We start from the raw sequence: 22,590 nt of genomic DNA, 5'->3' as shown, positions 1-22,590 counted from the left end.
TCTCTAACTTGGTGACATGTCTCTATCATGTAACTGCAACTCCTCGCTGTCCCTGGAAGCCATCATGACATCATATTTCAAAAAGCACCGACTCCCTCGTCAAAAGAGTACAGCGTCAGTCGCTAAGAAGGTTCAATGTGAATGAATATTCATAGGACAAAGGAACATTGTAACCATGTATAGTGCTGTCGCCGAAATTGAAATCACTCCTTTACACAGCAGTATGGCGTGCGAGAACTCATCGCCAGTAATCAAATTCGAAGTATCTTTTTCCCCAATGCAGAATCTAACCTGTCAGGAATAGCTTCACATGTATCCTCATGTTTACAGTTCATTTGTGTATTGATACTGAGGAATTCTCTCAACAAGCATTCGCGGAAGCATTTGCGAATGAACTAGTAATGCAGTCACGGGAATCAGCAGCCGGTTCGATTCCCAGCAAGTAATAGACTTCCCTCATCTAGAGTGTGATTTTATTATTCATCAATCAATTTCTTTTACTATGCTGCAGTTGTAACTATCGAGAATAACGACGATACCTCCCCATTCCCTTCCATCTATAACGAATGCCCAAGAAGGCGAGTGTTACCGATTCATATCTCCCCCTCTCATCAACTAGTATGCAGATCGCCCAATGCATCATTTCATATATGTTACAGTTGAAACACGGTGAAAGTGATAATGATATAGTCCAGTCAAATTGCAGATATATCTTGCAAAAGGTGGGGTAGAAGAGTTTATTTTTTCAACTCATTCATATGGTTGGAAAGATTAGAAAACCGAGTTTTGCCAACAAAATTTCGGTTGGGAAAACTTTCTACAGTCAAAAAACTTGGAAAATTTCGGCCTTTTTCCAGTTTTTTCAAAATATCTCAGTTTCATTTGCTCCTATCGCTTTAACGTCTATTTTCTTTTTTAAAGAGCACAAAATTCTTTACCAATTTGATTCTTGCCATTTTTTTCTACTCCCAATATCTAAGGCGCTACAGCGCCTAAAAAAATACCAATTTTTCAAATTTTGAGCATAGTGGCAAGATACCTTATTTTTTAACACTATTTTTTCTGTTTCTGTTTGTGTAGTATAAATACATTATACATCATGTTATATGTTGGAATTTACCACCTCACTTTCAGGTATTCAATTTCTCTGCATGCAACATGAAGATTGCTGGGCACCCAACTATTGTGATTCTTACATCACTACTTCAAGTTCGCTATGGGGCACCTCTGCTCTGGTATTTGTAAAACTATAAATATAAAAATACATCATTAAGAGACATACACACACACACACACACAGACACATACACACACACACACACACACACACACACACACACACACACACACACACACACACGCACACAAAATAATTTGTCTCAGGAAACTGAACTATTGTTAGCTGCAATAGGCAACCTAATTAGGTAAGTAACTATTCTTGTGTATAAAAGCCTCGCAGTTGGCATTAAAAATAAGTAGCTTTATTACAATAAAAATGCATTGTCAGTTACTAAAAATGGGTGTGCAATACATGTAATATCGCACTTTAGCGCACTTGAGACAGATATGAGCATCACTTCCAACGTTTTGATGGGCCAGGTTCCTCAGTGTCACCAAAAATACCTTGAGTTACGGATTCAGGGTCTGTACATAGAGTTGATCCCAGATTGACCTCTTCTTTAAACAGTGAGTCAGCCTCAGCAAGTTCGTTGATTTCGTCAGCGGTTTCCTCAACATCCTCCATAACGTCTTCTTCACTGTCTTCATATAAAAATTTTGGCACGTTTTCACAGTTGACCCCAATACATTTCTTACAAACTGAAGAACATTTCAAACCCGCTTTTCTGCAGGAGCACGCTCCGCCACAGTTCAGCTTGCTTGAGCATGAAACAATGTGAAGAAGTGCTTCAGGTGCTGGATCTTGGCTCAACATAACGGGTATTGGACCGTGGTCACTGTGATTCCAGCCCCATTTCTCAGGAGGTTTCCAGTTTCCCATCCAACTTTGGACTTGTTGGTCAGTCCGCAACGAATGATGTGCAGCATCTTGTGTAGCTGGCAACCGTGCAAGATTCAGTTTGCTTTTTGTGGCAGACTTGGCGAATAGCTGGTACCGCAAATGGTCTAGTGTGTGGGAACTGCTGACACCTCCACTATACAATGCGATAGTAACCTGTTCTCCTACTGTTATTATTTCTACACGGGTAGCATGTGGTTTATTGAACGTGCGAAGGGCTGAGGTTAGGTGTTCATTTTTCGCAACAATATTGCACCACTTAATTTTTCCTTGACCAAAAAAAGCGGATGTTGTATCACATCCGCTAACGGCGTAAGTGAACAGAATATACTCAATGTCAAAGTTGTAAGCTGCAGTGGAAGACCACTTGTCTTCTGAATTTCTTCTTCCTGGCTTTAAGAAAAATAAGTTTTCAATACCTTGCCCCAAACCGGTCATGAGCACAAGCAGGTCAACATTTTCTCCTACAATGACAACACTTCCAAAATCTGTAGTTCTTGAAATGGCAGATGTTACAATCATAACGTCAGCATCTTCTTGGGCCTGGAGCAATTCAATGCTACACTCCAGAAATTCCTGTTTAAGAAGTGTGATCAAACGCATCTTGTTTCGTTCGTTGTACAAGAACTTGTCCTGAGGGACTTGGTTCACCATCTCTGATTCAACCACGTCAACCGAAGAATGTTTTTTGGACCTACGAATCCTCTCAGCACTCTTTGTGCTACATTTGTCTCCCTCACATGAATACACATCAAATACAATAGCAAACTGATATCCAAAATGACGTTGCAGGTAAGAAACAAAGCTTTGGGCTATTGACTTGAAGCAAACATTTCGAGTCCAAGTCATTCTGTGGATAAGGTATCCTCCATCAATGACAAAAAAATTACTCGGTCCACCTGACATCACATCTTCCACTGGAACGAAGGCCAAAGAATAAATACGCTTTTGTCCGCTAAAGAACAATTACTACATACTTTTTCTTATAACTGATCATTAACGTCAATGAACTGTAGAAAATGTACGGCACCTGCATGCAATCGTATTAAATATTGTAACACAAATAAACTTCACGCAATCCAACGTGAATGTGTTCGTAGTTACTGAATATCATGCTGTTTGTCCTGGCCCTGCAGCAGAGTGAGATGGTAAATTCCAATGAATAACATGATGAGTAATATGTTTATACTACATAAATAGAAACTAAAATAACAGTGTTCAAAAATTAGGTAATTTGCCACTTTGCTCGAAATTTGAAAAAAATGGTATTTTTTGACGTGCTGTAGCGCCTTAGATACTGGGAGTAGAAAAAAATGGTAAGAATCAAATCTGTAGAGAATTTGGTGCTCTTTAAAAAAGAAAATAGACGTCAAAGAGATAGGAGCAAATGAAACTGAGATATTTTGAAAAAACTGAAAAAAGTCCGAAATTTTCCAAGTTTTTTGACTGCAGAAAGTTTTCCCAAGAAAAATTTTGTTGGCAAAACTTCGTTTTCTAACCTTTCCAACAATATGAACGAGTTAAAAAAATAAAATCTTCTACCCCACCTTTTGCAAGGTACAGGCTTTTTTTCTGACAGTATCACTGGACTGATAGGAGTCCTCATCAATCCATGGCACATACTGAGGAAGGCGAGTGTCGTTGATTCATTTCTCCCCCACCACCAACTAGTATGCAGGTCATCTAATGCTTCAGTTCATACACTACTAGCCATTAAAATTGCTACACCATGAAGATTACGTGTAACAGGCTCGAAATTTAGCCGACAGGAAGAAGATGCTGTGATGTGCAAATGATTAGCTTTTCACAGCATTCACACAAGGTTGGCACCGGTGGCGAGACCTACAACGTGCTCACATGAGGAAAGTTTCCAACTGATTTCTCGTACACAAACAGCAGTTGACCAGCGTTGCCTGGTGAAACGTTGTTGTGATGCTTCGTGTAAGGAGGAGAAATGCGTACCAACACGTTTCCGACTTTGATAAAGGTCAGATTGTAGCCTATCGCGATTGCGGTTTATGGTATCGCGACATTGCTGCTCGAGTTGTTCGACATCCAATGACTGTTAGCAGAATATGGAATCGGTGAGTTCAGGAGGGTAATACGGAACGCCGTGCTGGATCCCAAAGGCCTCGTATCACTAGCAGTCAAGATGACAGGCATCTTATCTTCATGGCTGTAACGTATCGTGCAGCCACGTATCGATCCCTGAGTCAACAGATGGGGACGCCTGCAAGACAACAACCATCAGCACGAACAGTTCGACGACGCTTGCAGCAGCATGGACTACCAGCTCGGAGACGTGGCTGCGGTTTCCCTTGACGCTGCATCACAGACAGGAGCGCCTGCGATGGTGTACTCAATGACGAATCTGGGTGCACGAATGGCAAAACGTCATTTTTTCGGATGAATCCAGGTTCTGTTTACAGCATCATGATGGCCGCATCCGTGTTTGGCGACATCGCGGTGAACGCACATTGGAAGCGTGTATTCGTCATCGCCATACTGGCGTATCACCCGGCGTGATGGTATGGAGTGCCATTGGTTACACGTCTCGGTCACCGCTTCTTCGCACTGACGGCACTTTGAACAGTGTACGTTACATTTCGGATGTGTTACGACCCGTGGCTCTACCCTTCATTCGATCCTTGCGAAACCCTACATTTCAGCTTGATAATGCACGACCGCATGTTGCAGGTCCTGTACGGGACTTTCTAGATACAGAAAATGTTCGACTGCTGCCCTAGCCAGTACATTCTCCAGATGTCTCACCAAATGAAAACGTATGGTCAATGGTGGCCGAGCAACTGGTTCGTCACAATACGCCAGTCACTCCTTTTGATGAACTGTGGTATCGTGTTGAAGCTGCATGGATAGCTGTACCTGTACACGCCATCCAAGCTCTGTTTGACTCAATGCCCAGGCGTATCAAGGCCGTTATTACGGCCAGAGGTGGTTGTTCGCCAGTCACTACTCTTGATGAATTGTGGTATCGTGTTGAAGCTGAATGGGTAGCTGTACCTGTACACGCCATCCAAGCTCTGTTTGACTCAATGCCCAGGCGTATCAAGGCCGTTATTACGGCCAGAGGTGGTTGTTCTGGGTACTGATTTCTCAGGATCTATGCACCCAAATTGCGTGAAAATATAATCACATGTCAGTTCTAGTATAATATATTTGTCCAATGAATACTCGTTGATCATCTGCATTTCTTCTTGGTGTAGCAATTTTAATGGCCAATAGTGTATATGTTTATGTTCCAGTGCAAATGACAGAATGGGATGAAGATGGTCCACAGCCACAGCATAGAGCTGGTGATAATCCTCCGTGCACACACTGCAGTTACTGTTTTTCACAAAGTCTCTGTGGATTTGTGTGTGTGTGTGTGTGTGTGTGTGTGTGTTCATTATCTAAATTAAGTTAAGCAGGCTATCTTATAGAGGTGGTTGAATGGTTGACTTACCATCCACCAAAATGATTGTGGACGAGAGATGGTATGCAGATTAAAAAATATGTGTATATCATTTTAATGAACGTTACCTCTCAGTAGCGTTCTATTAATTTACGTATCTGCGTTCATAAACGATTAGCTCAAATGCTTTTCCAGATCCGCCTCTGTGCAACTAATCAGTGACGTAAGTACGTGTCTTCCCTAACTGATTAATTGCTGTTCCCTATACATATATCACTTTGCTGAGCACTCTCAAATCACACTGAGGCTATGAAATATAACATCCTAATATGTTTAGTTTTTTCATTCCACAGATACATTCACAAAATGTACGAACAAATGCCACATGCTGCGTAATGAAGCACAAGCGGATTGGTGAGTTTGCTCAAAGGTACTTTTTTTTTTTTTACGAACGATGTTTAATGTAATTCCAACTTAAGTGATTCAAAAGATATTGTTTATTCACCCATCTGAATGATTGTTTGTAATTTCTATTCCAAGTTGAAAACCAATTTTCAGTATAATCTTTCTGACTGGTCCTCTAGAGACAAAAATGAAGTCAATTGATTTAGTCACCCAAGGTAGTGTTACAGGCCCTTTGCAATTCCTTATCTATATAAACGATTTGGGAGACAATCTGAGCAGCCGTCTTCGGTTTTTTGCAGATGACATTGTCGTTTATCGACTAATAAAGTCATCAGAAGATCAAAACAAACTGCAAAACGATTTAGAAAAAATATCTGAACAAACTTCAGTTACACGATAAATCAGTCTAATCTAAAAGCCGTAAATTCAACTAAATATCTTGGTATTACAATTACGAACAACTCAAATTGGAAGGAACACATAGAAAATGTTGTGGGGAAGGCTAACCAAAGACTGTGTTTTATTGGCAGGACACTTAGAAAATGTAACAGACCTACTAAGGAGACTTCCTACTCTACCCTTGTTCGTCCTCTTTTAGAATACTGCTGCGCGGTGTCGGATCCCCTGCTGCGCTGTGTGGGATCCTTACCAGATAGGACTAACGGAGTACATCGAAAAAGTTCAAAGAAAGGCAGCTGTTGTTGTTGTGGTCTTCAGTCCTGAGATTGATTTGATGCAGCTCTCCATGCTAATCTATCCTGTGCAAGCTCCTTCATCTCCCAGTACCTACTGCAATCTACGTCCTTCTGAATCTGCTTAGTGTATTCATCTCTTGGTCTCCCTCTACGATTTTTACCCTCCGTACTGCCCTCCAATGCTAAATTTGTGATCCCTAGATGCCTCAGGACATGTCCTACCAACCGATCCCTTCTTCTAGTCAAGCTGTGCCATAAACTTCTCTTCTCCGCAACCCTATTCAATACCTCCTCATTAGTTACGTTGTAACCTCCCCCTCACTTATCGACCTTAATGACAGTGAAAAATTAAACCGCGTGTACCTAATGGAAATTTGGGAAAAGCAATCGTCACCGAAGTTAATCTGTCGGTAAAGAGGGAGGAAAGGGTTACATCTAAATGAAAGGAAAAATGCAAATGAAACTGGTGGAAATTAATTTTGAAAAGGGGTAAAGTTAATGAAGAAAGTAAATGTGCGGCCGATACGTTAACAATTAACTAGCGGTAATTAGATATTTGAGATTTGGGGGAAATTACGGTCGCCAGTCCTAAGGACAATTACTATAGTAACTGAAAAAGAAAGGTAATTACACATATAATTAGCACTAGAAGCGTGGCAACTGAAGGTTGACACGTGTAGTGTGAAAACTGAAAGTTTGTCAGAAGTAATAAATTTCGCTACACTCTGACTTAATTTAGCAAAAGAATTAATAAAACTGGAAAATCGAAAGTTAATTTAGTGACTAAGTTAATAGTGAGCTTTCTTTCTGAAGCACATCGACATTCAGTAAAATAAGGTTAGTCTTGGATTACCTCAACAATCAATTCAAAAGCTACTTGAATCCACGCAATTTAGAAATAAGAGAATTAACTTTGAACTTGAATTAAATGATTCTGAACAATTAACAATAGTAAAATTTAGTACGTACCAAGCTGAGCTGCAGTCACAGGTAACTAAAATACGGTAACAAAACTCGCACTCTTAATTTGTGCTTGTGCAATCTAAATATTGTAGCCAGCTGAACTTTGAAATTAAAGCAGTGAAATCGAATGATGCTGGCGTTTGAATTTCAACGACCCTCGGGCTCATTTCGGAAAAGGAAGGGACCCTGCTTGGCAATGCAATTGGGACAATGAGCAACAAAGGTTCATGCTAAGTTGCTGTAATTTTGCGAGGCAAATGGAACAATTTGAAAAGCTGAGGTCTGCCATACAGTTCTGAAACTGTACGTGCTTTTAGTCTTCCTTGTTGGTTGATTGAAGGTTTGAAGCCGTCGATCGAGGAGGTGGCGACAGTCACTCATTGTCGGCCGTCGCTGTTGCAGAAGCTGGATGTTGGCGCGCCTTCTTCTCGACACGGTCACCAGGCGAAACGGGCTCTTGATGTGCGCCAGCTAATGCTTCCCGTCCGCGACACCATGTCAGAAACTATCTTCGCGAGTCGAGCGCAATTACATGCTGCCAAACCCCGAAAGCGCGGCAACTCGCGGGAGCGTCACACAACACACCTGCTCCACTCGCTACTCCAGCCAGACTCCTACTGTTCTGCCCGCGCTCCACGCGGCAGAGTTAACACTACCAAAGATCCTACACACTTTGATTCTTCACACACGACCTATCGATGTAATCGTTCGATAGCAGTTTTCCCTAGGCAAGACCCAGCGTAAAAATACAAATAATCTTTACACAACAAACCAATTATACATCGACATAAATGCATATATATATATATATATATATATATATATATATATATACAAATAGTAAAACAATTACAATATATAAAGAGACAGAAATGTCACATCTTGAGGTAACAAAACAAGGAAAAAAAAATAATAGTACAGTAGATGGAAATAGGAGGATATGCATTTCCGGCGTTACACGTGCCCCACATTGTCTGAGGATGTTCGTGTAACGTAAACAGACTCAGAAAATGTCCCAAAAAAGAAACAGCGGAAATGCATATGCTCAAAACATCAACAAAATTTAGCATTCGTCTAATTAACCATAAATCAATTTTTAGACCATAATAATTGAGTGGAGACACTCCTAATCTTATTCCACTCTGTCATCTTGCACAAAATAAAACAGGTTGACAACATATTAAAATTCATAGAAAATGGTTTAGCTATTCCAAAATCATTAAAATTCGTAACACTATGAGAAATGGAATAATATTTGCAAAATTAATTAGAGTGCATGGTTATACAAACAGGTAGATCAAAATACGCAAATAAATAATTAAATAGACTACACATTATATATAACCTTTTCATAATTAATATTCTCGTCACGAGAATCTATTTAACGCTAAACAAGAAAATAATGTACAGCAGATCGACAAAAACATAAATATTAACAGTAGAATTCTTTCAGCTGTCCAGGAAGAAAAACAATTCCGCCTTCCGTACTCGCAAGTACAAAGAATGCCGACAGCGGCACAAGAGCCGACAGCGGCCTCGCCTCGCAAGTATTGTTGCGCCCGCCTGTGCGGCACGCTTGATCTCACTTGCCTGTGTGACGGCATTTCCAGAACGTCCGTTTCACTGAAATCTTTAGGAAAAACTCACTCCCGAGTAATCTCAAGGAGTCCCTTAATACTATCACAGTGGATAACTCAACACTGTCCATCATCACACGCATGTACTAGCCTGAAACTTAAAACAGCGTCTAAGTACATCGGCAATGACGAATAAAACACACATTCATGAAATCTGACAGCTAGTTACAAAAGCATATTTACATTCCTTAATCTACTGTGACTCAGCTGAAAACTTAAACTAGCAGCTTGGATTTTTCAGTTGATTAGATCATGATTAAATTGATTAAAATTAAATTGATTAATCAAAATTAATTACTTATTAATTACAACTTCTTTAATGACCTTGGTCAGTCAAAAGCATGGCAATCTAGCAAATCGTTAAATCTTACACTCTATTTTACATGCTGTACAAATTACCCATTCTGTGGTATTAATCAATCCTAGGTTGGTACAATTTCAGGTCTACAATGTTTCGTATACCTAATAGTTTTCCAGAGCTTGGATAATCTAAGCAATAAGCATTTGTGTGAGGTATACCAATGACTTTATATGGTCCATTATAAACAAACTTAAATTTAGAGATTTCATTGTCTATATCGCTCGATTTCTCATGAGCTTTTACAAGTACTAAGTCTCCAATTGCAAACTTAGCAACACGCACTTTAGCGTCATGACGACGTATGCGAGCATCGGCTTTTAGCTTCATTACTTCTCGCAAACGATCTTTTTTCACACAAATACTAATGTCAATCCGTGGAGGGAATTTGATTATCTCTTCCACTAAACTTTTACTTCTGTCATCCAACAGGATTTCCTCTGGAGAAAATTCCGTCGATTCATGTCTCAAGGTGTTCATAAATCTCTTAAAGTCTGCTTCATATTTGCCCCATGCCCTATGGTTGTGATGGCAATAGGTACGAGAAAGTCGGCCTCGTCTTTGTTCGTGTGTTACGTTTGACACACCTTCTACAATACTTTCGAATTCACTTTCTACATTATTGTCAATGCCGAGATTCCTCACATTACAGTAGTTCAATTTCATACCTACGTGAATAGCATCCGGCCAGTTAACAATGTGTATAGGCTGGTATTGCCTATGCACACCGTCTCCTGCCTCGTCAAAACTAACTACTATTGTTTTATCTTGTGTCGTACATGTCAAAGTTTTGCTTTCGCAATTAATCACTGCACGGTACTTTAATAGCCAATCTAACCCGATAATTACTTCCGTAGTCAAGTCTGGCACGACGACAAACTCTTGTTCAAATCTTGCCACACATATCTCGAAGTGGACAAAAATCTGTTTTGTGACCGGTTTACTGGCCTTCCCAGTAGCACCGATAATTTTCACTCCTGTTACTGGCATAACTACGATGCCAGGTCTATCTTTCAGTAACTCAAATATTTTCCCAGATACAGCACTCAATTCTGCACCGGTGTCAATCAACACGTTTAGTTGTAGGTCGTGCATATTAACAGACACTACTATCTGTCTACACTTGTCCTCGACGGTTTCTTTATTTTCCCACAGTAAATCCTCGTCTATATCCAGGTCATTCCAGAAAAAACCATCTGGCTTTGATCCCAAATCCGGTTTATCTGGCGGCTTTTTCAGCCTCTGTTCACATACAGTTTTAATTTCAACACGTCTGTCCTGAGGCTTAGTCTGTAGCTTCGCCTCCAATACCGAAACCTTTTCCTGTAACTCGTCAACTAGTGAGTGTTGCTTTGCTATCGATTCACTAATTGTCACCTTCGTTGATTCCTCTTTGGTCAGATCGATCTCATCTGCCAATCTACCTGGAGGAATGTGCCCAGTCGCATCTGAAATTACTTCCTCTGGATCTGCGCAACCCACACTGCTACCGTCTGACCGCATAACGTCAGCTCTAACCTCATACACGCTGAAATCTATGTGCTTTTCTACCAATTGTGTCCGGCTATCACTAAAATTTTCGTAATCTTTCCCCTTAATACTCTCGCAATGTTTAAACTGGAGGTTTGCGTCGGATGGGTCGGCTACTTCTACCACTATAACTTTCGGTAAAGTCTGCCGGCTAGGGCCAGAACTTTCCGTTACTCCTTCAACATCTAACTCCTGCGGGACGAAACACGACGCATCTTGCTCGTGCTCCCCCTTAACATCAACTATTTCTAGTAAAGTCTGCCGGTTAGGGCCAGAACTTTCTATCACTTCACAATCACTATCTTCCTGCGGGACGAGACGCGGAAAATCCTGCACGCGCTCCCCATAAACACTTCTCCCATACAGGCCCCTATAATCTCTTAGTTCGTCGTATAAGCGACCGAACTGCCTTAACCAGACCTCATCCCTCTCTGCATCCCCTCGCTCGATGACGGACGTTTTATCCGACATCTGATCTTCTCTCAACACTTGCGAATCATTCTTAAACTCAATCTCCAGTTCCGCTGTGGGTATTACAGCTGCCACTTTATAATCGATTTCCGGAACACTACTTAAATTGTTCTCACTGACAGTGAATGTACTTCCTACTGCCGTGTATACAGCTGATCTACTACTTGTGGGCGCACTCCTTTCTCCTAACACTGGCACACTCTCCCGCCGTTGATTATTCCACACGGAATTTTCATATCGACGACACCTGGGTTTTCTCCTGCTATTGGGCCGCCAAAATTTCTCCACGCCCGGTCGGCCCCTCACCGGCGCGACTAATGATTTCCCTGTCTCGTCCCAGCAGATACGGTCCCCGGATGCTGCTGAGGCGGCTTATCACACCCTCTGACGTTATTACTATTGCGCGAAGCCCGTATCACGCTACTATGATACTGGTTTCCGTTATTCCTGTTATTATTTGCATTGTACCGATTGTTATTACGGTCCGAACCAGTATTGTTATTGCTGCCATGGTTGCGGTATGCATTATTCCCATGGTTATCGTGGTTGTGGTACCCATTGTTGTTACCACGGCCTCTACCACTGTCGCGATTATTGCGCCAATTGTCCTCGTCCTCAACTCTTTCCAGGAAATCATTGATTGTCCTGTAATTGCTTCCTACGTAGCGTTTTGTATCATCTGGAAGCTTCTTGTAGAGTTCCCAGACTATTTCGGATGCCGTGCGGCGATCACGCAAGTATTCCAACTTGCGGATCCAGCCCTCACAAAACTCCTTCGTCGAACCGCGCGAATTCGCATCGAAAGGCCTCGATACGATAAATTCGCGCCAGACACTTTGCTGTTTTTGCTCTGACCAGTATTCAGCCAGAAACAAATTTTTAAATTCGTCAAAAGTCAGGTCCGTAATGTTGAGGTTTAAGCCCCAACGCTTGGCATCACCAGCCAACACATCAACAATCGCATTAATTTTTCTCTCATTAGTCCATGATCTGGGTAAAACTCTTTCACAATTCTTAATGAAATCCGTCGCGTGTATACCGCCTTTTTTCAAGGGGTCGAACCGCTCCTCTTTCGTCAACAATTCCGAACTATGTGCATAGATTGGCACATAGCTCTGTTTTTCGTCAAGTTTCTTTTCTAATTCCGACACTCTCGTAATTACTTGGCAAGTGGTTGTCGCAAGCGTTTCTACTTCCCTTTTTTTCTCTTCGCAGGTATTAGCCTGCTTCGTCACTTTGGTATCTACTTCGGATACTAAAGCCTTTAAAGTTTCCAACTTCTTTTGATCCTCTTTTTTCACTAATTGAATTTGTACCGTCACCTTATTCTCGATGATCGGAGCAACTGATTCTCCTACACTTTTCTCGATTTTGCTAATTTCAGAATTAAAACGAGTATTTATGCTCGCAATTTCCGCCTGAACGCCTATCATTTCCTGTTTAAGATTACCGATTTCGGTGAAAGGGTATAGTACCGCCCAACATTGAAAATAGGTACGAAATTCTTGTCAGAACAACACATTTTTTGTGTAAAAGTAACTCAATTTCAATTAATACAGCGAAGCCGGATACCAGTGTGGGAAAGAATGACAATTTATTTATTTAATTGATCACATGTGCACTCCCTCAAAATAAATCCCTACATCCAGTTTGGTGAGATCTGTGAAAGGAATGAATGTATGGTCGTCTGCTAACCACAGATAGTGAATCGGAATATATGATCATCTTTGAGTCGATCCTTTGGGTACCTTTGGTGAGACCAAAGAGATGGAAGTTACCAGAGCTTTGAGCGTCTGAAATGTGGCTGACCAATAAGGTAGCAGGGTGCTTCTCCCACTTCGAGAGAGGTGCGAGAGAATCGGAATACGGCCATGTTTCAGGTACTCTGCCGCTGAACCTTCTGCTGTAAAGACCTGTTTTTTTTGTTGTGCTCCGTGATGAAAGAGTGGAGGCATGGTATGGATGTGGAATATTTAAGAGTAGTTAGAATTAATAATTTCTCTTTCACAGGACCTTTTGTGGGGAAAATTACAAAGTGAGGCAGGTAATTTTAAGGGGATTGTAGTAAACCAACGGTCACAAAGAGCCCACGTGTAGTTATAAGTTGAGATACTTCCGTGAGCTTAAGCTGAAATATTTAAGAATTAATAGCGTGTGTACATTAAGCTGAAATATTTAAGAATTAATAGCGTGTGTACAATAAGCTGAAATATTTAAGAAATAGCGTGTATATCATAAGTTGAAGTATTTAAGAAATATCATTCCGTGTGACGCTAAATTTAAACTCTGAGAGAGAATCAAGGTGAGTCGGCCGTTTTTCCAGCAACGCCACTTGGCTTGCATTGCACAGGAAGACGTGCGTTTATCTCCAGAGTTCACAGTAGGAAAGTAGAATTACAAAGTGGGGCAGTGTCGTGTGAAACGGATAAATATTGATTGAAGTGGGAAAGCGGAAAGTGAAGAAGTTGTAACCGTTCTTTGTGTAATATTTCATATTGTTGTGTTGTGTATGTCTTGTAATTTGGGTATGTGTGTTTTGCATGGGAGTAGCAAGGTAGTTTCGAAAGATTTGTGGGTATGCCTGTTCCTTCTGTATCGCTCGATCTGGAGGAAAGTTTCGTGAGGATTATTGTGAGAGGCGAAGTGTGAGGTATAATAAAAGATCCACCATCCGATCCAGGGAGTGCACTGTTGCGGTAAATAGATTACGAGACCATAGTATAGAGATTCACTAACGTAAAGCCATGCCCACTGGGCGGAATTTCTCATGTGATTTTGTTGTAGGTTGTAGAATTTGTGTGTTTAGGAATAAATCAAATAGTGAAAAGAAAGAGATTGGTGGCCTTTTTCATTAAATTGTATGTTATCGTAATGTCCCGAATTTATATAAAAGCCGTTAAATCAAAGACAAAAGGTAAATGTGGTATTGCCAGTGCGTAGTGTACAGTCAGAGTTCTATAAATCACTGATAGTCAGATGCGTGTTTCCGTTGCGTATTATTCATACAGGAGGATAATTTGTAACTAAATAGTAAGATACGAGAATTCATGTTGCTCGATAAATTAAGGAAGAATCCACTCGCTTGGCAAACCACTCATCTTGCAGGCCTGACTGCTTGATGCCACAGTATGAGAAAGGCAAGTGGGTGCCTCTCATAATTTCGACCCTGCCAGGATTCCGTTTTTTGCCACGATAATTTTGTTACCAGGATATTTAATTTGTTGCCAGGATTCCGTTTTTTTTGCCACGATAATTTTTTTACCAGGATATTTAATTTGTTGCCAGGATTCCGTTTTTTTTGCCACGATAATTTTGTTACCAGGATATTTAATTTGTTGCCAGGATTCCGTTTTTTGCCACGATAATTTTGTTACCAGGATATTTAATTTGTTGCCAGGATTCCGTTTTTTTTGCCACGATAATTTTGTTACCAGGATATTTAATTTGTTGCCAGGATTCCTTTGCCAGGATCGTTTTTGTTAGGATATTTTGTTGTTAGGGTTTGCTGTTAAGATTTTTTTTTATGGAATGTATTGTGATAGCGCTAAGAAGTAAAATTTTTTCTGTTTGCAAATTCTTTCTGGATTGGTGAGGATCTTTTATTTTATTTTATGTAATTAATTGCTATATCGCACAAGGCTGGAAGATCGTTTCATAATTTTTTTTGCGTAATGTCCGTAGTAACTAGGTCGCAGTCGAAAAGTGTAGCCACCATGGAGAATAGCGATTCTGGGGTGGACGTAGCAGTGCAGCAGGAAGTAGCTGTTGACCATGGGTTAATGAGCGAGAAAGACAAACGCTCCGAAGGGGCTGTATTGTTCAGTGGACCGCTGCAAGGGGAACCTTTATGCGGCGGGCTTTGTCCACAAACGCGGGCTTTTCCCGACGACGCGGGCGAGCCGAGACTAGGCCAGGTGTGCGGTGAAAGTGCAGCTACCCTTAGCGAAGCTACGGTTTCTCAGGCGAACGAGGTGAGCGCGTCGAAAGTAGGAAATAACGATGTGATACTGCAGTTTTTACAAGCGATGAGTAGGGAGACTAAGGAAAGATTTGAAGCAACTAACGAAAGATTAGAAGCAATCAATAGAGATAATGAGAGAGATAGGGAGGCTAAGGAGAGATTGGAAGCAATGGACAGGGAGACTAAGGAGAGATTGGAAGCAAATAAGGAAAGATTGGAGGCAATTGATAAGGGAAATAAAGAGGCAATGAGGAAGCTACACACAGTTATCGATGAGCGTCTGTCCGCAGTTAATAATCGGTTAGATGAGGGGGAGAAGAATCTGGATGCGGTGCAGCAAGAATGTGATGCTGTGAAAGAAAAAGCCAATAATTTGGAGGTACAAGTATTTGCAATAGAGAGTGATACTACTGAGCGTAGGGACGTGTTGCCGGATGAGCGAATCAAAGAGGTAGTGGTCAGAATGAATACGATTAGTGCAGATGCAGAAAAGATCAGTACAAGAGGCGAGACAGGTTCTGACAGTACGCAGCGTGAGGTTTATGCCGATCAGGAGGAGATACGATCACCATTACAGTTTAAAGTGGCAAAATTAGAAATAAGTAGGAAACATACTGAAGAACTAGCACAGATGCAATTAGCGTGCAGTAGCGAAGGTGACACACCACCAGGTGGATTGCAGAGGGAGAGTGAGATAAACTCAAAAAGCGAAAATAGGCAGAAAGAGCAAGACGAATTCAGAGAGTCAGAAGAACGGTTGTGTCGGATAAAACAGGTGGCAAACCCAACTGGGTATAGCCCAAGGTCGGAAAACATAAATGCGGAAGAAGAATGTAGGAGACACTTCGTGTCGGTACAAACGTACACTTGTTTTCCGGATCCTGATAATTACCAACATCCATGCCTGTGGCTGTCTCAATTTCAAGATTCATTACCTTCATCGTGGGGACCGCTCCTAAAAATGAAGTTTGTGTGTAACCATTTGAGGGACGAGGCTAGAGCGAAAATGCAGGAAGCTATTAAAGACTGTAGTAGCTACAAGATGTTTTGTGACAAATTTTTAAATGAATTCTGGTCGAAAAGTAAGCAGGACCAGGTTAAGCAAAGCATATTGATGATGCCAAATTGTAACGAAGGTGGTATAAGAGATCCAGTGTCGTGCTATCAGAAAATCCTGAGAGGAAATAGGCATTTGGATGTGACATACGAACCTGGGGAGCTCATTAGGATCTGTAGAGCGAAGTTGCCAGTGAAATTGCGCAGAGATATAGTGATAGCAGGCAGAGGGTTAGACGATTCTGCGTCATTTCAGCACTTGTTACAAGAATTGGGTAATGAGAGCAATATCGTGAACGGAGACACGACTCATAGGTCAGACAGAGTCGAGGATAGGAACGGCAGAAACTATCAGAATGACAGGAGAGCATGGAATCCTGGTATTTCTTTCTTGTCGTAATAGATTGATGGATAGGAGAAACAAATCCAACATATCAGCCCTTAGCATCTTGCCTTAAAACACATGCAGCTGGCACTGAAAATTGTCTATGTAGCGGACATACTCTACTGATATGTAGGAGTGCAAATACCATACTTCTGATCAGAGAATAAACCACCAGTAATGGCATCTGTTAGGCTGGTCTCTCAGAGCAAAATTTGCAAATTTTTATTTCGAACTGTAAAGTAAAAGAACTGTTTCTTCAAAGAAACCAGTTGCTAAAATGTTATGTAATAATGCCAAGGAGTCCAGTATAATTAGTGCGATTTTACTATTGCAGGTACTTAACACGTAATGTAAAAAGTAAACATTGTGATCTGTATGGAATAGGGTACGTTTATACTGCTGTTACAGGTAACATCAGTAATGTGATCGAAGTTTATAAATTAGATGCCATCTGATCTATAGTATGTCATAGTCGTGGTGACAGTTATAATTAGTTGCTGTGTATGGTTGTTCGGATTCTGGTGTTAGTGAAAGAGGCTACTAGCACCAAAGTTTCTAACACTTGGGCTGTCCCATTTCTCCCAGCTTGTATATTCTCTGCATACATTTAATTTTCATGTAAGCTTAGATTCCTAACTAGCAAATTCTTTATAGTGGACCATTCAGAGCGAGGCGGATTGTCCATGAAAATGCTGTACTGATTGGGACGATCAAGGGAAAAACAATCGCGTGGGCTTCATCACATTTCAAACATCAAATTGTGGAAAAGTTAAGGATAGATCCAAAGTAGGCAATTTATGGTAGTCAGTGTATTTATTTGTGGTGTGTAACGTTGTGCAGAGTAAAATCGAACATAAGAATTTTTAGGCGGGATGTCAGGAAGTATGACGGAATAGACTGGTCGAATGAGTCATGAACAGGAGTCGACAGAGTGGTGTATGTACGTATTTTTTGTCATATGAATAAGGATCAAGCAGAAACGACGTGATGATTTATGAGTGAATAAAGATGGTAGATAGAGAAGCGACGTGATAAATAGTAGTGGATAAAGGTGATAGGTAAGGGAAGAAGCGACGTGAAGCAGTGTGATTAATAAATAGAGATTCGACGTGATGACACAGTGGTAAATAAAGGTGAGTGGAATTGAATAATGTGGAGATGTCTTAGATGTATGTTACAGAGGGGCCTGTGTATGCTGCAATAGAGATTGATGCCAATGATGAAGGAAGACCAGGAAATGATGGAGTAATGGACGGACGGAGAGCCGAAATACGAATGAAGAGATGAGGACAACTGCACAATGTGAAAGGACGTAAAGGGAGTATGAGACCCAGATGGTGAACATTGTGGAATACTGACGTAAGATGTGATATAAGTGTAGATCTAATTCTTAGCATAAAATTTGCGATTGGGCAAAAATAATATTTTTTGTTGTTGTTGAAGCCTGGTACCAGTATAACCAATCAAAACGGTACCAAGAATGTGTACAGTTATTTTGCAGGTTGATTAATTTGTGTATTTTTTGTTTCTTAGATGAAATGTCGCAATTCTAAGTTGATATTTAGCATGAAGTGAATGCGGAGGTAAGCCGATGGAGAGAGGTGCCAGAGTGAAAGGACGAATTCGGAGACTGGAAAGCTATCTCCGGAACAGCTTCATGTGTTATGTGGTTGAGTATAAGGGAGCAAAGGTATGGTATGTTGTCGTGAGTGTGGTGGTGTTATAAGTATAAGGGAGCAAAGGTATGGTATGTTGTCGTGAGTGTGGTGGTGTTAAGGTTAACTGACTTCTAGACCTATTCTGTTAGTGTATTAATGGATTGAATGAGAAGGAAAATGTGATGTCTGGTGAGTGAGAGTCGTAGAGTAGTGTGATCAATGCGCCCACTCCTGTAAAGGGGATCCTACCGATCTGTAACTAAAACATTATTGTGTATTGTTTGATTTGGATGAACCTCGATGGCAGGTCAGGATTTGACATCATGTGGATGGTTCATACATGTCCTAGAAATGTTGTTATATATAATAAAATGTAAAATGTATAAAGAGATACTAATTTCAGTCTGTCACAAATACAAAGGTGCATTGTATGTTGTAGATTTAGAGTCATCAGTTTCTAAAAAATGTTTGTTGTGTTAGGATGTGAAAGTAGTTTAATATTTAATAACATGTGGTAGGTAATTGTGAGCTATGTAGATTATTCTTATTTTTTTGTTAGAACACTTTCGAGGGGTATTAATTTCAGTGTGTCACAAGCACAAAAGTACATTGTATATTGTAGTTTTAGGATAAAGTTTCTAATACTTTCACTGTGATAGGATGTTAGAGTAGCCTACTATTTGATATTGTAATTATGAGCTGTATAGATTGTTTATTATTCCTTTTGTTTTTTTTTTTTTTTTTTTTTACACTTTCATGTTTTGTATGAGGGACGACAGGTACAATGAATAGCACGAGTATGGGCTGTCTATAGAAAAGAGATAAATGTTGATGTTGTATGTGTAGAAAACTAGGGTGTATAATTTTAATGTAAGAATTTCCTTTTGTCTGTAATGTTGCGAGATGCACGGAAGGCTAACTGATTGGGTGTCGTAACGCCCATACCGCTAGCGGGCCTAGCTGACGATGCCATGGCGACGGGCGACAGAGCCGCGGCACTCCCCACTCCACTGTCGGACGGGGTACACTCCACGCGCCCGCTACAGCAGGTCAACGGCCTGGGGCGACACGCACGTACCACTGGCCATTCATGAGTTCCACCACCCTTACGACTGGGGAAGGTATCCCGCGGAGGCAACAGCGGGTGGTTTCTTCTGGTCAACGGCGCGCGCAGCGGCGCTACTGCAGAATGGACGAGGCGCGGCAGAGCCCGGCGAGCATTTTTTTTTACCAGCAGCTAATAACTAGTACTGGACTGTGGAGCCGTGAAACAGGATGACTGCGACTTTACATAATGTGGAAAGTGAAGGACTGGTGTTTCCACGTTGTGAGTGGTGGAAAAGATTTTGTCTTTAGCAGACAGGACGATCGTTTTGTTTTGTCTTGACCACTGAATGGTGGGATCCATAAACTTTTGGCAGTGACTTGTTAAGTGTGCTTTGTGAATTGCGTGTGGGACACTTGGTATACTTAGAGGACAGTTGTCGTTTGGTGAACAATTATTGTATGAAGGCAAGAAACTAGAGTGGGACATTGACATTTGCGTCTGTAGTAGGAGACATTTCTTGAACTGGTGCGGGAATAAGTGCTGTTTGTTGAAACTTACGACTTTTAATTACACCATGAACTGAAAGGACAGAACCGTGGGTAATAGTAGTTGTAGGGCCATTTTTCTTTTTGGACGAACAGATTCGTGTGGATGGTACTCTGACAGTGACTATGACATTTGTCTTTAATGTGAGATACAGTTTACTGTTCAGTGCGTGTTCAAAATGCCGATTTGAGTGACTCAAAGACTTTCGTCCGGGTAACCATGGGAGAGCTTTGACACCGAGACAGTGGTTCTAGGAAAACTATCAGCAACTTTTTGACCCCAAGAAAATCACAGAATGAAAGGTTTCCGTGTGACTCGCAAGATAGGGAATAATGTATTTGTAAATGTGTAAATGTTTTTTTTATGTGTTTCATTCCTGAAGGGACAGCAAGTGTAATTGTATTTCATCAACATTTGTGTTTAGAATAGTTAGTGTTTGTTTTTTGTCTGTTCTGGGTTATAAAGTTCACGTAGCATGTTTATTAGAATATTTGGTACAATGATGCTCTAATTATAAGCCAGTGGCGTAATACTAACGTAGCGGCTCTTGTTGCATTGGTCAGTAAGGTTGTCACAGGGGACAAGAGTTTGCATTGCACAACAAAATATCGGAATTAACTGATGTATTTTGATGTCGTCCATAGTAATAATCTTGTTCTGTGTTTGGACGGTGAGGTATTTAAAATTTCATGAGTACAATTAGTATTTTTTATTTGTTTTAGAATTATTGAAATTTGGATTACTCATAAAAATAACGAAGATCCCAGTAACTAAAGCAAAATTTTATCTCAAGATTATTTTTTCATTTCTATGATGTGATGTTTTATTTGTCATGTAGATTGTTGTAAATTTGTACGTGTACGTTACTCCGGATTGTGGAGAGTACAATAATGCAACAACTGCCAATTTGGTAAAGTAACAACATTTTGTCGTCAATTTGAGGTCACCAGGGGCTAAGGTCTCCTCCTGGTTATTTTGATGAATTGCTACGTTTGTTTTAATACAGTTTTCTTAAAAAAATGTTCGGAACTACCCTCGCATTGCAAGGATAGTACCGTGCCATTTTTTTCTGCATGGGTACCCGGTGGTGAAAGGGTACAGTACCGCCCAACATTGAAAATAGGTACGAAATTCTTGTCAGAACAACACATTTTTTGTGTAAAAGTAACTCAATTTCAATTAATACAGCGAAGCCGGATACCAGTGTGGGAAAGAATGACAATTTATTTATTTAATTGATCACATGTGCACTCCCTCAAAATAAATCCCTACATCCAGTTTGGTGAGATCTGTGAAAGGAATGAATGTATGGTCGTCTGCTAACCACAGATAGTGAATCGGAATATATGATCATCTTTGAGTCGATCCTTTGGGTACCTTTGGTGAGACCAAAGAGATGGAAGTTACCAGAGCTTTGAGCGTCTGAAATGTGGCTGACCAATAAGGTAGCAGGGTGCTTCTCCCACTTCGAGAGAGGTGCGAGAGAATCGGAATACGGCCATGTTTCAGGTACTCTGCCGCTGAACCTTCTGCTGTAAAGACCTGTTTTTTTTGTTGTGCTCCGTGATGAAAGAGTGGAGGCATGGTATGGATGTGGAATATTTAAGAGTAGTTAGAATTAATAATTTCTCTTTCACAGGACCTTTTGTGGGGAAAATTACAAAGTGAGGCAGGTAATTTTAAGGGGATTGTAGTAAACCAACGGTCACAAAGAGCCCACGTGTAGTTATAAGTTGAGATACTTCCGTGAGCTTAAGCTGAAATATTTAAGAATTAATAGCGTGTGTACATTAAGCTGAAATATTTAAGAATTAATAGCGTGTGTACAATAAGCTGAAATATTTAAGAAATAGCGTGTGTATCATAAGTTGAAGTATTTAAGAAATATCATTCCGTGTGACGCTAAATTTAAACTCTGAGAGAGAATCAAGGTGAGTCGGCCGTTTTTCCAGCAACGCCACTTGGCTTGCATTGCACAGGAAGACGTGCGTTTATCTCCAGAGTTCACAGTAGGAAAGTAGAATTACAAAGTGGGGCAGTGTCGTGTGAAACGGATAAATATTGATTGAAGTGGGAAAGCGGAAAGTGAAGAAGTTGTAACCGTTCTTTGTGTAATATTTCATATTGTTGTGTTGTGTATGTCTTGTAATTTGGGTATGTGTGTTTTGCATGGGAGTAGCAAGGTAGTTTCGAAAGATTTGTGGGTATGCCTGTTCCTTCTGTATCGCTCGATCTGGAGGAAAGTTTCGTGAGGATTATTGTGAGAGGCGAAGTGTGAGGTATAATAAAAGATCCACCATCCGATCCAGGGAGTGCACTGTTGCGGTAAATAGATTACGAGACCATAGTATAGAGATTCACTAACGTAAAGCCATGCCCACTGGGCGGAATTTCTCATGTGATTTTGTTGTAGGTTGTAGAATTTGTGTGTTTAGGAATAAATCAAAT

The sequence above is a fragment of the Schistocerca serialis genome, chromosome 3 (assembly GCF_023864345.2).
Source record: "Schistocerca serialis cubense isolate TAMUIC-IGC-003099 chromosome 3, iqSchSeri2.2, whole genome shotgun sequence".
In the NCBI taxonomy this organism is placed as follows: domain Eukaryota; kingdom Metazoa; phylum Arthropoda; class Insecta; order Orthoptera; family Acrididae; genus Schistocerca; species Schistocerca serialis.
The sequence above is the reverse complement of the archived record's forward strand: the minus strand, read 5'-3'. Positions refer to the sequence as shown.